Source organism: Phascolarctos cinereus, unplaced genomic scaffold (genome assembly GCF_003287225.1).
Source record: "Phascolarctos cinereus isolate Bilbo 61053 unplaced genomic scaffold, phaCin_HiC Scaffold_8;HRSCAF=390, whole genome shotgun sequence".
NCBI lineage: Eukaryota > Metazoa > Chordata > Mammalia > Diprotodontia > Phascolarctidae > Phascolarctos > Phascolarctos cinereus.
This window is the reverse complement of record NW_027556291.1, coordinates 44,683,654-44,698,607: the sequence shown is the minus strand read 5'-3', so window position 1 is coordinate 44,698,607 and position 14,954 is coordinate 44,683,654. Positions and strand designations below refer to the sequence as shown.

Here is a 14,954-nt window from a genome sequence, read left to right as displayed (position 1 = left end):
TAGTATGCTGGCCAGATTTGCCTTCCAAGGAGCAAGCGTCTTTTAATTTCATGGCTGCAGTCACCATCAGCAGTGATCTTTGAGCCCGAGAATATAAAATCAGACATGGCTTCCATTTCTTATTTCTCTGTTTGCCAGGAAGTAATGGGACTGGTTGCCAAAATTTTAGTTTTTTCATGTTAAGCTTCAAGCTTCTTTAACTCCTGGGAGGCTAATACTAATGTGTTATACCTTCTGGTAAAGGTGTAAAGGTCCAGCTGGGTATCTTGGAGCCATCCATAAAGCAAACATTGATATTCCACTGTGCAAGCCCATATGACCAGGGAAACTACTAATACTAAAGTGTAACTGAAAACACAGAGAGCGCCCTTGTCCCAGCTCTGGCCCTGGCCCCCTTTGCTGGGGTCATAGTACCAGAATAGTAGTAACTCTCGTTTCTCATTTGCTTTCTCCCAGCAGGTCTATGATGCAGGGTCTCAGGTAGTGTAGAGGAAAGTTGCTGGGCCTGGAGTCAGACAAGCTTTCTCTGAAAAAAACTTTTAAAAATGGATATCTTTTGTTTTTATGTTACCTTTATTTTCAAATAAATACTTCCTCCTTCCCCTCCGCAGTATACTATCCTTTATAACAGAGAGTAAAAGAGAAAGGGCAAGAGAAAGAAAAGAAGCAGTTTGGCAAAACTAACCCACATATCAACGGCGTCTGACAGTATATGCAATATCCCACACCCATAGCTCCCCACCTCTGGCAAAGAAGAGAGTGTAGTGTGTTTTCTCTTCTCTTCCTTGGGGGCCAGGGCTGATCATCATAATAACATAGCATTGCTTTATTCTGTTGTCAGTTCTGTTCTTTTACATTGTTCTAGTCATTGTGTATATTGTTTTCCTGGTTCTATTTACTTCCCTCTTCATCAGTTTGTATAAGTCTTCCCAAGCTTCTGTCTTCATCATATTAATTGTTTTTTATGGTACATCAATGAATGAATGAATGAGTGAAAAAGTCAAGTTTGTCAAGTATTATACTAATCACTGGGGATACAAAGGCAAAAGTGAAAGTCCCTGGCCTCAGGGTGCTTATATTCTAATCAGAGGAAACAACACATATAGGGGACTGGTGGCCAGGCAAGGGATGGTGAATGGAGCCAGAGGGCCATCAATTGTCATGCCCTTTCCAAAAGCAATGGTCCTATACTGATTTGATTACTGCAGAGCAAGAGATAAAGAGTAGGAACGTAGGGGAAGTAGGAAGAGAGACATATTCATCAGGATGTAGTTGTGCATCACATTCATGTTCTACAATGTATGATTTAGCCATTCCCTACAGACAGTTTCTTTTCAAATCCCAGCCTTAACACTTCCTAGCTGAGTGACCCTGAGCAAGTCACTTTATCTATGAACTTCAATTTCTTCATCTCTAAAACAGATACAATAATCACTGAACTTCTCAACTCACAGAGCTATTATGAGCAAAATTCTTGGTGAATCTTAAAGCAACAGGGGAATTTGAGCTAGTGTTATGATCACTGTAGTATCATAAAATCCTAGATTTGGAGTTAGAAGGGACTTTAGAGGCCATTTGGCCTAACCCCTTCATTTTACATATAATAAAACTGAGTCTCAGAATGGAGCAATAATTTATTCAGGGTCACACAGCTAGAGGCCACAATTAAATGACTTTGAGTAAATACATAGAATTTTGTGTACCTAAAATCCCCTTTGCCCAATATTTGCCCATCTAATTTCTCACCTGATCCTCACACCTACATAAGACAGAGATTGTTATCCTCATATTTTGCAGATGAGGAAACTGAGGCCCAGAAAGGCACAGTGATTTGCCCCCAAGGTCATAGAGCCAGTGGGGTACAAAAATGAGGATGTGTTCCAGAACCCCTGATTCTCAGACCTCGGCTATTTCCTCTAAACTATTTCTCCAGGCTGCCTGTGCTAATAACTAGAGTGGGTGGGGGAAGAGACTGATGCTGAGAAACCTTTGTTGAAAAGAACAGTGATTCTATTCCTGTGCATGGGAAAGTTGGGGGGGGAGGGGAGGAGAATGGAAAGGAATAAGCATTTATATAGTGCCTACAATGTGCCGTGCACTGTGCTAATAATTAAAAAAAACAAATATTATCTCATTTGATCTCCACAACAATCCTGCAAGGTAGGGGAAAAGGAAAAAGCATTGGTATTTACAAATGTTACTTCATTTGATCCTTACCACAACCCTGTGAGACAGGTACTGTTAATATCCCCATTTTACAATTGAGGAAACTGAGGCTCAGCATCACATAGCTGGTAAGTAACAGAGGCCAGCTTTCAACTGAGGTCTTGCTGACTCCAGGCCCAGCGCTCTTGTGACTGTACCACCAGCCGCCTCTGTCTGCATAAAGACAGAAGGTTAGAAACTCTGCCTGGAAAAGGCTCACACAGAACACAATGTGGCCAGCTTGGAATGAATATGTAGGAGTATGAGGTGAGGAAGAAAGAGAACAATGTTTGTTAAGAGAAAGGGAATAAAATGAACAGTCTTGGAATGAAGCAGGAGAACAGTGGGGAGACGTTCTTTTGGACTCATATGACCTACAGCTCTTCCTGGAATGGGGAGGGATGCTCTTCTCAAAAAACAGCTGGGGTTGAGAAATTAACCCATTTAGAGATTCAGACAGCAGACTTCGGCTAATGGGAAATTAGAATTTGTGGAGGGCCAGAGGTTTGGATGGGACAAACTCATGGAAGGATTACAAGAACATACCAGTTTGTACAGTGGGACTTGGTTCCATCTCTCAGACAACCTTCTATCAAGGACACACTTCCTGACCTGGGGTGGAGTGATGATGGGGGGAGCCCTCAGTCACTTAACCAGGCCATTCCAATGGTTTAAGAAGCAACCATAAGATTAGAAAGCTAGAGCCAGAAAGGACCCCAGAGGCATTTAGTCCAACTTGCGCATTTTACAGAGGAGAAACTGAGGCTCAGCCAGGTTAAAATTACTTGGCCTAGGTCACACACTGGATCTTGAATGGATTTGTGAAACCATCTTGTCCAGTCCCCTCATTATCCAGATGGAAAAAAAGAGGCCTCAAGGAAGGGAAAAGACTTACCTAGGGTCACACATTCAAGCCTCAGAGCAAAATTTGCATGACCTCTCACTCCCAAGGCAATATTCTTTCCACTGCACTGCGGCTACATTTCAGAGCCGTTTAAACTCTCAGGTCAGATTCTTATCCAACTTGACTTTGCCCAAAAGAGAGAAATATTTCTTTTCTGTAGTGAAATAAGTTTGAAAAAAACCCTCTGCACTCTACCTCAGTGAGATAGAGAGTGCAAAGTTTATTATGCTCATTTCAGAGAAGAGCAAGCCAGGCCTCAGAGAGGCTCAGTAACATGCTGATGGTCACACAGCCAGGAAATGTCAGATTTGGAATATGAGCCTGGGTCTCCTGACTCCAAGGCCAGGCTGTCACCCTCTCAGACCATGCCTGCCAGAGCTTAGCGAAGCAGAATGGAGGAAACAAAGGAGAACAGTCAATGTATTCTTACCAATTTGGGAGTTTCCTTCAATGCCAATGGTAACCCAATGGTGTGACTCTTGTCCTTGTTCTCCCAGCAGGTCACGTGAGGGTGCCCATAGAGCCCTCTGCATGTCCGCTTGTCACCCTTTGACCTTTCCCAGTTTGTTATCTTTCCTACATAATGTCCTTTCTTCCTGTCCTTTGGATGTCCTTGTTTGATTGCCTTCTGTGGTCTATTCTCTCCAGACCACTCTGACTTTTATTCTTTGTTTTCCACTTTAGTGCTTCTTAAACTGTGGGTCACAGTTGGAGTGGAAAAAGTTTAAGGAGCCGTGGAGTAGGAGACCTTTCATATTGTGATAAATTCCCAAATGGCTTTTGGAGGTCCCTGACAGGGACTTAGTCCAAGAGGAATAGTAACACAGAGAAAATGTAGCCTTCAGGATATTTGGTGTGCATGGGCTTTATGACATGCTTTATTACAGCAGCATCACCTTTGTTCGACAAATATAGTCACCTCTCTAATATCTGGCCCAGTAGATGGATTCGTGGGTGTGAATAACCCCCAAAGATGGGTGAGAGCATTTTTATTTGTTTTAGGAGTGCAATCTTTGTGTGTGTGTGTGTGTGTGTGTGTGTGTGTGTGTGTGTGTGTGTGTGTGTTTGTTGGCAGGGTAGGATGGACTGTCAGCAGCAGCAGCAGGTGTTCCTAATTATGGCTCTGCTTAGGCTAATGTTAAAATTAGCTTGTATATCCCGAACATATATCTGGCAGGAGTGTGTTGGGTAGTATAGGGAAGCCAACTTGGGATTGAAGATCTGCCTTCGCTAGGGTGTGACTGAGAGAATGTGATTGATTGCCTGACAAATGTACCAGAACAGAGAACTCGGAATGAACGTTGTCCTTCACCAGAGGCCCCTCGGGAGGCAGCCTGCTGATTCCAACGAGGCTGCCAGAACTCACAACATTTCTGGCCTCCTCCTGAGGAATCAATCGCTTTCTGAGTTTGCAGCACATTTTTCTTCTTCTCCTCTGTGGCCACAAACCCAGTAATGCAATGGCGCCTGGTCCAAGGCTGGGGCCGGCATCTGGGTCCAGCATCCGCCCACAGAGGCCCTCTCCCAGCCATAGGCTCCAACCACATCAGAGCTGGAAGGGACCTTTGAAACCATTCATTTGACCGAGCAAGAACCTGGGGCCCAGAGAGGGGAAACCAGCACCATTGACTTAGTTGCACAATCAGGCGGTGAGTAGCTGAGCCAAAACTCGAACCCAGATCTCTCTGGCAAGGAAAGTGGACTGAATTTGGAGTCAGAAGACCTGGGTTGGAATCATGAGCAGTCCTGCTCCTTACCCCCTGAGTGATCCTGGGCAAGTAAGTCCCTTCCTTTCCTCCTGGGTCTCAGTTTCCTCACTTGTAAAATAAGGGAGATGAACTAGCTGATCTCTGAGATCCCTTCCAGTTCTGACATTTTGGGTTCTACTTCCCAAAACCCTTTTGTGGTCTGTGGCTCCCAGATAAGTGCTCTTTCTTCTACCCTATGCTTCCTGGGACCTGGCTGGAGTGAGATGGGTACAATCTCTGGGGTAGCACATGCTCAAGGTGTCCCTGATTGTACATGTTTGGGCTTTTTGCTCTGGGCAATAGCAAGTGACCCATACTCCCTCACTCCATCGGCAGCGTGGGCCTCCAGGATGAATGCTGGTTAGTCTAGTCCTGGGGAAGAGGTTGGCCAAGCGCTCTCTTGTCCGTCCAGAGATGGAGCTCCTGCCATAGGATAACTGATACCCTCCTGGATGGCTCAAATGGTGCTGCCCGGCTCTGGCACTGGCTAGCTGTGTGACCCTAGGCAATGGCACATCGAAGCTATTTAATACATGTTTGTTGAGCCTTAGAGTAGGAGTCAGAGGACCTGGGTTCAGATTCTCATAGTGCTGCCACTTCCTATCTGTGTGACCTTGGGAAAGTCATTTCTCCTTCTTGGGCCTCAGGTTTCCTCATCTGTGAAAATGAGTGGGGTGTACTAGATAAGCACTGGGGTCCCTTCCAGCTCTGGATCTAGGATTCTGTGAATGACCTTGGACAAGTCACTTTCCCTCTCTTGGCCTCAGTTTCTTCCTCTGTAAAATGAAGGGGTTAGACTAGATAGCCTCTGAGATCCCCTCCAGCTCTAGATCTAGGATTCTGTGAATGACCTTGGACAGGTCACTTCCCCTGTCTTGGCCTCAGTTTCCTCCTCTGTAAAATGAAGGGGTTGGACTAGATGGCCTCTGAGATCCCTTCCAACTCTAGATCTAGAATCCTGCGTGTGACCTTGGACAGGTCACTTTCCCTCCCTGGGCCTCAGTTTCTCCATCTATAAAATGAGAGGGTTGGACTGAATGACCTTAGAGCTTTCTTCCATTTCTCAATCTAGGATCACTCTTAGGGCCCTTCCACTTTTAATGATGTTTGCGTAAAATATCCTTTGAACCTCTGCCTGCTATTACCAGATACATTCCTGAAGGCTCTGAACCATTGATCCTTCAGTATTAATCCTTGACGTTGGCCCGTGGGTTTCCTGGGCACTATCTTAGATCCTTGGACCTGAGGCTCCCTCCTTCCCTCCTCACCTCCATTCCCTCTTTGCCCTTGCCCTGACTCCTGGCCACCTGGTACTGTCCAGTGACCCCAACTCAGTTCCCCCCACCCTCTCCCACATGGCAATTTCGCTTTGCACGGTATCTCTTACCGCTTGAGCCCTACACCTTTGACCTTGAGAAAGTGTCACCACCCACTGGCCCAAATCCCAAAGTGAGAATCTGCTTGTTTCCCAAAGGGCCAGAGGCAGGCCCTGGGAGGGATCACTACCAATGTCTGCTCTTTAGCTTCCTGCTTCTAATTCATAGCACTTACTGATTTTGCAGGGAAGGCCCTGCTGACAATGGACACCTTTGATTAATAGGAGCTGGTCAGGAGCGGGAGGTGGCTGGCTGCCAGCAGGCTATACTCATTTGAACACAGTCACCCTGGTGGCTATGAGATGGGCAGGTTTATCATTCTTGCCCCTGTCAGACAGAGGAGAGTCTGAGGCTCTCCTTTTTTTTTTTTTTTTTAAAATCCAGTCTGGGTGTGGCTGTGATCAGACAGATACATGGGGACTGGAAATCAAGTGCTTTTCAGTGTACATTTGTTAATGCCTCAGCACATCCCTCACTTAGCCTGCTGTTATGTTCATCAAAGTGAGCCTGCTGCAGTGGAGAGAACCCTGGATTAGGAGTCACAAGATGCAGGTTCGAATCCCAGTTCTGCTACCTGGGGACTTTGGGGGAATTGCTTCCCCCTCTGTCAAAAGAAGGGGGTGGGCAAGGTGAGTTCTAAGATTCTCTCCCAGAGCAGATGGCATTAACCTCATAGTGGAATGTTAGAACTAAAGGGGACCCTAGAAACCACCTCATCCAGCCCTCTCCCTTTATAGGAGATACTAAGACCCAGAGGAGGAGGAGGAGGGACTTCGCCAGGGCTATACAGCTAGGAGACCTCAAAGCCAAGGTTACTGTGCTTTCTACCACACTTTTCCACTTTTACTAAGCTGCTGATACTTGTAGATCATCACCCCACAGTCACTGGGTCTATTTTCTGAGCATGGAAAAGGAGTGAGGCAGCAGGCTGCTATCCTTTCCAGGCCCCAGAGGCAGTGTGGCAGAGCATATGGGCCTCGGGGTCAGGAAGACCTGGCTTTGCACTTAGGATCATAGATTTTAGGGGACTTGAGATGCCATCTAATGCAACATATTGCAAATGGAGCTCCAAGAAGTTCAAGGTGCCATGGGTAATAAATATTAGAGGCAGGATTTGAACCCAGCTCTTCTGACCCCCAGAGCCAGTTCTTCTTCTACCATGCCACACAGCTTATGTGTACCTGGACAAATCACTTAACTTCCCTAAGCTTCTGCTCCCTCTTCTGTAAAACAGGGAAAATATATATGGCATTTCTCTCCTAAGGTTACTATGGAGAATTGAAAGAGATCATGGATGCCAAATACTTTGTAAACCCTTGCTGTTCAGTCGTTTCAGCTATGTCTGACTCTATGTGACCCATTTTAGGTTTTCTTGGCAAAGATACTGGAGTGGTTTGCCATTTCCTTCTCCAGCTCATTTTGCAGATGAGGAAACTGAGGCAAACAGGGTGAAGTGACTTGCCCAGGGTCACCTAGCTAGTCAGTGTCTGAGGCCAGATTTGGACTCATGAAGAGGAGTCTTCCTATTCCAGGCACTGTAGCACCTAGCTGCCCTTGCAAACCTTAGGGTACTAAAAATGTCCATTGTTTGTGCTATTATTAATAATGATTGGAACTGGACCCATGTTTTCATTGGTATAGGGAACTCCCAGCTGAGGAAATTCTTTCTGCCAATGCAGATTAGCACTTTCTCTACAACTTGGAGAGTTACCTCCCTGAAATGACTTGCCTGGGGTCACATGGCCAGTAGGGGTCAGAGGTGAGGCTTGATTGTAAGCCTTTTGGGGATGCAAGGCCAGCTCTCTGAACACTATGCCATGCTTCCTCCCTAACAACGGTGAGAATATGTGCAAATATCGCACAAAGCTCCAACTGGGTTGCTAATTGTGTCCCCGGGGGGAAAAGGAGCAAATCCTCACCCCAGAAATCCAAGGAAAGAGGAAGTGAAAGAAGGAAAGGACTTTTGGAGGAGACCAATGGGTCCAGAAGCCAACTGCCCCTCCTTGCACAATGGACCTAGAAATTCTGCAAGGACATTCTCCAGTTACTTAGCTCTTAGACCATTTAGGTCAAGATAGGCCCACATTTCTGCACCACAGACATGGAAACTAGGTTTAGTGAAAAAATCTTCCCCTCCTCCTTTTTCATAATCATAATCCTCTCCCAGCGCCAGATGTTTCTAGGAGTGGCTAGCAAAATCATTGACATCACTCTGCAGTGTTCCTTTCGCTGATGATTAACAAGGGACAGGCAGGATGACTCACACCTTGGCCTGGCCCAGCCCGGCCCTGGGTGGTGGGAATTACAAGCCAAAGGCTGGGACAACTTGTCTTCCAGACAGGGAGCCAGCTCCGCACAATGACATCCTTCCTTTTTTCCCATGGTCCCAGTTCCTCTGGGTAAGGGCCAGGTTCATCCTTTGGGATCCAGGAAGGGTTGAGGAAAAGGAATTTACAACCAAGGCTGAACAACAGGACTTGAGCTGCAGAGACTGACCTGATGCAGACTGGGTAGCTCTTATTAGCGTTCAGGTAGTGTCTGAGCTTTTTGGGATCCGGGCTGCAGCTGCGGCCCGTGCATGCTAATGTACATTTCGGATTCCAACTGTTCAGGCTTTCCTGTTTGGTAAAGTGCTTTGCAACCAGTTCTTGGCAGCCAGTCACTCATTTATGCAGCAAACATTTGTTAAATGGCTGCTGTGTGCAGAGCCTTGTGCTTGGAGAAGGAGGAGATACAGAGTGTAATAAGCTATATACTCCCTGCCCTCATGGAGCTGACTGGTCCATCTAGCCTGGTGAGACAGAGAGAGGATTACAGAGAGACTGCTAATTTAGAAGATTTTGAGGGGCTGCTCCAACCCTCTTATCGTCCAGATTACAGAATCTCAGTGGGGGAAGGGAGCCCAGAGGCCAGCTAATCCAACCTATACCCAAACAAAAATCCCTAGAACAACACACTTGAGTGGTCATCTGGTGTCTGCCCAAGAACTCCCAGACCGGAAGAACTCGTTACCATGTAAGCCAGCTCATTCTACTTATGGATAGCTCTTCAGGGATTCTGAAAGATTCCTGGACATCCTTGGACAGTCTGGTGAAGCCTATAGACTCCTTTTCAGAATCATGTTTGTAAAATGCATAAAATAAAATGCTTATGATTACAAAGAGAATCAAATTATATAAAATATTAATAAAATATAATATCAATAACAATACATAATAAATTAATAACTGGTTATCAATTTAAAAAAAGTTTACGGATCCAAGATTAAGAACCACTGCAAATGTTGAGAAATTTCCTTTTCTGTGAATTGGAAATATGCCTCTTCATCTGTCAACCAGTGCTACTGGTCTTGCCCTCCAAGGGCCAAGCAGAACAAGTCTGATCTCTCTTCCATGGGACAACCCTTCAGAAATACCTGAAGATAGATAGCTACCATGTCTCTCAGCCCCCAACTTCAAATTTTCTCTTCTCCATACTAAAGAGTTGAGGATGAAGAGCCTGAAGTTAAACAAAGTGAATGACTTGCCCCAAGGCGCTGGCTTAGCTGGCCTGAGAACCTAGGTTCTCTGGTTCCAAATCCATTGCTCTTCCCACTACGAATGGTGCCTGGAATCAAATGAAGACCCCCATAAGGCAAGGACTTTCTGGGGATTCAATTCAATCAATAAATTAAGGGTCTGATGTACTTAGCGGGAAGGGGTGGGGCAGGCGCAGAGGCAGAAAATGTGGGTGTTTGTCCCTGCCCCGCTGGAGTTCACAGTCTAGTAAGGGGATAAAATGATGACCAAGATGGCTTTAATACACACTGCATTTACATGCCAACTGTAGGGAAACAGACAAACAACCTGCTAGGTGAAATGTGAGGGGGAAGACTGTTACTTCCCAGGGGGATTAGGGAAGGGTCTGCTTTAGAGCTGGAGGGGACCTCAGAATCTAATCCTCTCAATTTAGAGATGATGAAAATGAGGCCCGGGGAAGGTTCGTGTTATGCCCGAAGTCATGCAGGTGGGAAGCATTAGATGTGGGCTCTGACCCCACATCCTTTGGTTCCAAAGCCTCTGCTTATTCCACTGGACCATGCTGCCTCTCATGGGGAAGGCACTGGTCATGAAATCAAAAGTCAAAGTGTGGGGGGAGGGGAGAGACATTTCAAGCGTAGAGAACAGGGTGAGCCAAGGCACGGAGTGGGTAGAACATGGGGTGTGTTTGTGGGACAGAGCTGTAAAGTTTGACTAAAATATAGACTTCACAGAGCAGAGTAAAACGCGACAATTTAATAATTCAAGAAACAGACAGAAGAAGAGAGAGATGGACAAAGGGAGAGAGACAGAAAGGGAGAGGGAAGGGAGTAAAAGAGATGGGAGAGAAAGAAGAGAGGGGAGGAGAGGGGAGAGGAGAGGAGGGGATAATAGGAGAGAGGAAGCTCCCAAGAACATTAGCTCTGACATTCTAATACATTGTCCTGAGCATCTCTGTTTCCAGGCAGAGTGCTTTGGGGAAAAGAACCTGGCAGAGGTGGAGAAAGGGGAATGTGAGAGTGGGGAAGAATGGTGGTGAGAGAGAAGGGGGAGGAAATGCACATCTGGTGAATGAGAGGTCAGGACACCTCCCAGAATCCCAGAACCTCAATAATGGAAATCACCACAGGGACCATGGTGAATCCAACTCATATTCATATGGGATTTCCCTTCCAGTTAGCATCCCTGCCAAATGCTCATTGAGCCTTTGCCTGAAGCCCTCCAGAGCTGGGGGTGGGGGTCGTTTTCTCCCACAACAACTCAGCTCCATGCCACTTTGGGGCATTTAACATTTTGGAAAGAGTTTCCTGACAGCAAGCCTAGATTTGCCTTCCTGTAACTTTTAACCATTGCTACAAGTTCTGACCTCTGAGGTTGAGCTGACCAAGACCAGACCCTCTTCTGAGTGACAGCCCTTCAGATATTCAAAGATGTTTATCATGTCCCTTCTCTTCCCCGGCCTAAACATCTCCTGTTCCTTGGGTTGATTGTCATGTGGCATGATGTCACGACCTGCACCATCCTGGTCACCACTGGTCATCTCTATCTTATCACTGGGTAGCTAGAATGCAACATAGTCCTTCAGCAGGAAAAGGGGGGAGGTGTTGACTAGGCCAGAGGACACCAGAATGACATATTGTCAGGTTTGGCTTTCTTTTCCCCAAAATAGAGAGTGAATTGAGTCAGGAATGGAGTAGTAGGTGTGGACAGATTGATCACATACTCATAGTTTAATTCTCCATAGTTTTCTTCTTCTCTAAACAACTGTAGGTCACACAGCTGCAAAAGCCTCACCCAGCATTATGAAAGACCCCGAAATTTCCTCCCTCCCTTCCTCCTTCTCTGAGTTGACTTTTTTTTTGGTACACGAGCCCAATCTTTCATTTTACTAAGTAGCTCCCCTAACCATTGAATGTCCTCCTCACTAGGCCACCCTAGCTCTGGTTCTGTGATGCCAACCAGAGGGCAGAGGCCAAGAATGTAGCTAACCTTGCCTTGGTCTCTAGGTCTAGGCCGAAGATGTTGGGTAGTGAAGGTAACCTGCCTAAGAAATAATTCTCCAGGATAATTTTGCAATGGAACACTTTAGGACTTAGAATATTTATGGGACCCAACCCTGTTAATCCTAGAGATCTGAAGTATAGGATGAAAAAAAGGGAAGCCAGGGAAACTGGATTAAAACAGAAAATTATGTTACTATGGTCAGGGAGATATGGCAATTGATTTACAGAATCAGGAAGGTAGCAGCTGATATGGATAACCTTAGAGAGGGCACAAGTCTTTCTCCTGGCAGAGGAAAAACATGGAGATCTCAGGCTTTGGGGCCAATAGTCTTAAACTAGTATGCTGTAGAATTGGCTCTTTTGACAAAGAGAGCGAGAGAACAAAGTGAAACCTCTGTGTAGGTAGAGCAGTGCATTCACACCTGGCTGTGAGTTTTTGTGATCGCTTCTCCCTTCATTGTGTGTGTGTGTGTGTGTGTGTGTGTGTGTGTGTGTGTGTAAAAAAGTTTTGTGCTTCAGTCTGTGCTGTAAGCTGCCTGAGGACTTAGACCAAGTACACTGAGGGGCTAGGCTAGGGGATTGTGACAGATCTCTGTCACAAGTATGGCAACACTCTTGAAAACACCTTCTGACCTTAGGTAACCTCATGTAAAGTGAAATGAGCAGAACCAGAAGAACATCATACGCCATAACAGCAATTATGTAAGGATGATCAACTGGAAAAGATCAAGAGAGTGACCCAAGACAATTCCAAAGGACCCATGATGAAAAATGCTAACCACCTCCAGAGAGAAAACTGATGAACCCTGAATGCAGATTAAAACAGACTTTTTAAACTTTCTTTATTTTTCTTATTTTTTTTTTGCCTGTGTTCAGCTAGTATGGAAATGTTTTACATGACTTCACATGTGCAATTGATATCAAATAGCTTGCCTTCTCAAGAAGGAGAGAGGGGTAGGAGGGATGGAGAGAATTGGGAACTCAAAATTTTAAAAAATGAATGTTTAAAATATGTTCACATGTAATTGGGAAACATTTAACAAAATAAATAGAAATATATAAAAAGAAGAAAAAATAAAACACTTTCTTAGGTGTTGGATATGCTTAATTTGGAGGCAGCAGGACTCTTGTACTCAGTAGGCTGGGATCTTGACAACCTATGTTTATGACAAAAAAAATTACTGCTCATGATATATATTTTTGATGCACGTAAAATTTTATATTTAACATTTTAGAGGGAAGAATGTCAGTAGCACTGGAACATTCATCTGGCATGAAACAGGGCCTTATCTCCTGTTCAGCTTCCCTGCTAATCCCACTGAAGCAAGGAGCCCACCCTTTTGGGCCAAATGTTCTCCCTTGTTCTGGTATACACTATGCTGTCTCTCTCTAGATGATTGATTTTTTTTTAAATCTAGGGAAAACTCATGTAATTCTCAGCCAACCAATCAGTCAGTAAATCTTTATTGGTCACTTGCTATGTGCAGGAGGAGGTGAAGTATAAAACCTGGTTTCAAATCCCACCACAGTCACTTATTAGCTGTTCTTTCTAACAGGAGAGAGGAACCTGACCCACATGGACAAAATATGTCAAACGAGTAGGACAGATCCTAAATGCTGAGGACTTCCCAGCACAGCTATGGTGGTGAGGAAAGCTTCAGAGAAGTGGTACTTAGAGGCATGGGGAAGATTGAGACTTTTGAAGAGGAGGGTTGATGGCAACCTAGGTGGGAGGAAGGGCATGGGGAAAGGTGCAGAGGTGGGAATTTACAAGGTAAACTCAATTTAAGAATTGTTAATTGAGCATGTGAAGCTTATTGATTCAGTAGTAAAGACGATCCCAAGATGAAAAATTAAAAGTGAACAAGGAAGTATATAAGACAAGGTCATAGGATAATTTATCTAGAGCTAGGAGGAACCTTAGTGGCCTTTTCATTTTATAGATAAGGAAGGTTCAGTAACTTATCCGGGGTCACACAGCTAATAAGTGACTGTGGTGGGATTTGAAACCAGGTACTCAGTCTTTTATCCATAATCACCATGCTGGCTCTACCAGAGTGATAAGAAAGAAATGTACTCTAGGCAGGGGGGCAGAGAAGATAGCAGGATAAGATCTGGGGAACAGTTAGTCCTCCAGTTTGCCTGGAACATAGTGTTCATGAAAGAGAATCATGTGAAATAAAGCAAGTAAGGTAGGTTAGAGGTAGGTTGGGGAGGGTTTTAAATGCCAACCTTGTGAGGTAGAGAAGTGAGGGAGGGGGAAGTGTGCATTGAGGAGAAGAAAAGGGTGGAAAGATAAGTTGAAACCAGTTCTTGGAGGGCTTTGAATTTACTTTTTTTTTTTAGGCAATTGGGGTTAAGTGACTTGCCCAGGGTCACACAGCTAGTGTTAAGTGTTTGGTCTGAGGTGGGATTTGAACTTAGGTCCTCCTGACTCCAGGGCTGGTGCTCTATCCACTTTGCCACTAGCTGCCCCCAAAGATTAGTGTCACTAGTGGGATTCAAATCCACGCCTCCAGGGGAGACTGCAACCTGACTGCCATCCTGACCTAATTTCCTTTTAAGGCCATGAAGGGACTTTAAAAAATTCTGTCCTCTGGGGCAGCTAGGTGGTACAATGCACTGGCCCTGGAGTCAGGAGGACCTAAGTTCAAATCCAGCCTCAGACACTTGACACTTACTAGCTGTGTGACCCTGGGCAAGTCATTTAACCTCATTGCCCAGCCCCCCCCCCAAAAAAAAATCTGTCCTCTACCCCTGTGCTGGTAGCAATAACTTTTTGTTGCATAGGGTTTGCCTATAATGATCCTATGCACAATACCTTCCCAGTAACTGAGAAAGGCCATCAGGGCTCCACCAGGTTTCTGGACTGGCTCCAGGAAAGTTTTGGAGGTTCATCCCCATCAATCCACCTTGCCTCTTGTCGGAGTCTAGAGGAAAAGATCTCACGCTGCCATCACCAAATGAGACCTTTTTAAGACCCAGTCCTTCTGGACCCCCCATGAGGTAAAGAACTTCTCACAAATAAGGAAAGGGCTACTTCAAACAAAAAGATCTTTTGAACTTGCCTTCCAGTTTAGATGAAGTCAATTGAAGTCCTTTCAGGATATCAGGATAAAAGGCACTGCCAAACATAAGGCCAAGGTCCCTAGCCCCACCCCAACCCCCATGAGGGGTAGCCTGCCCAGAAGACACCCCCT

The 14,954-nt window shown here is 45.4% G+C and overlaps 1 long non-coding RNA gene across 1 annotated transcript; it reads left to right on the top strand.

The window, feature by feature from the left end:
• The first annotated feature begins 4,470 nt into the window (after window positions 1–4,470).
• Window positions 4,471–12,594, top strand: LOC144455038 (uncharacterized). The gene is made up of 2 exons (XR_013483681.1): window positions 4,471–4,887; window positions 12,393–12,594. It is a non-coding gene; the product is annotated as an uncharacterized LOC144455038 (long non-coding RNA).
• The last annotated feature ends 2,360 nt before the right edge of the window (window positions 12,595–14,954 follow it).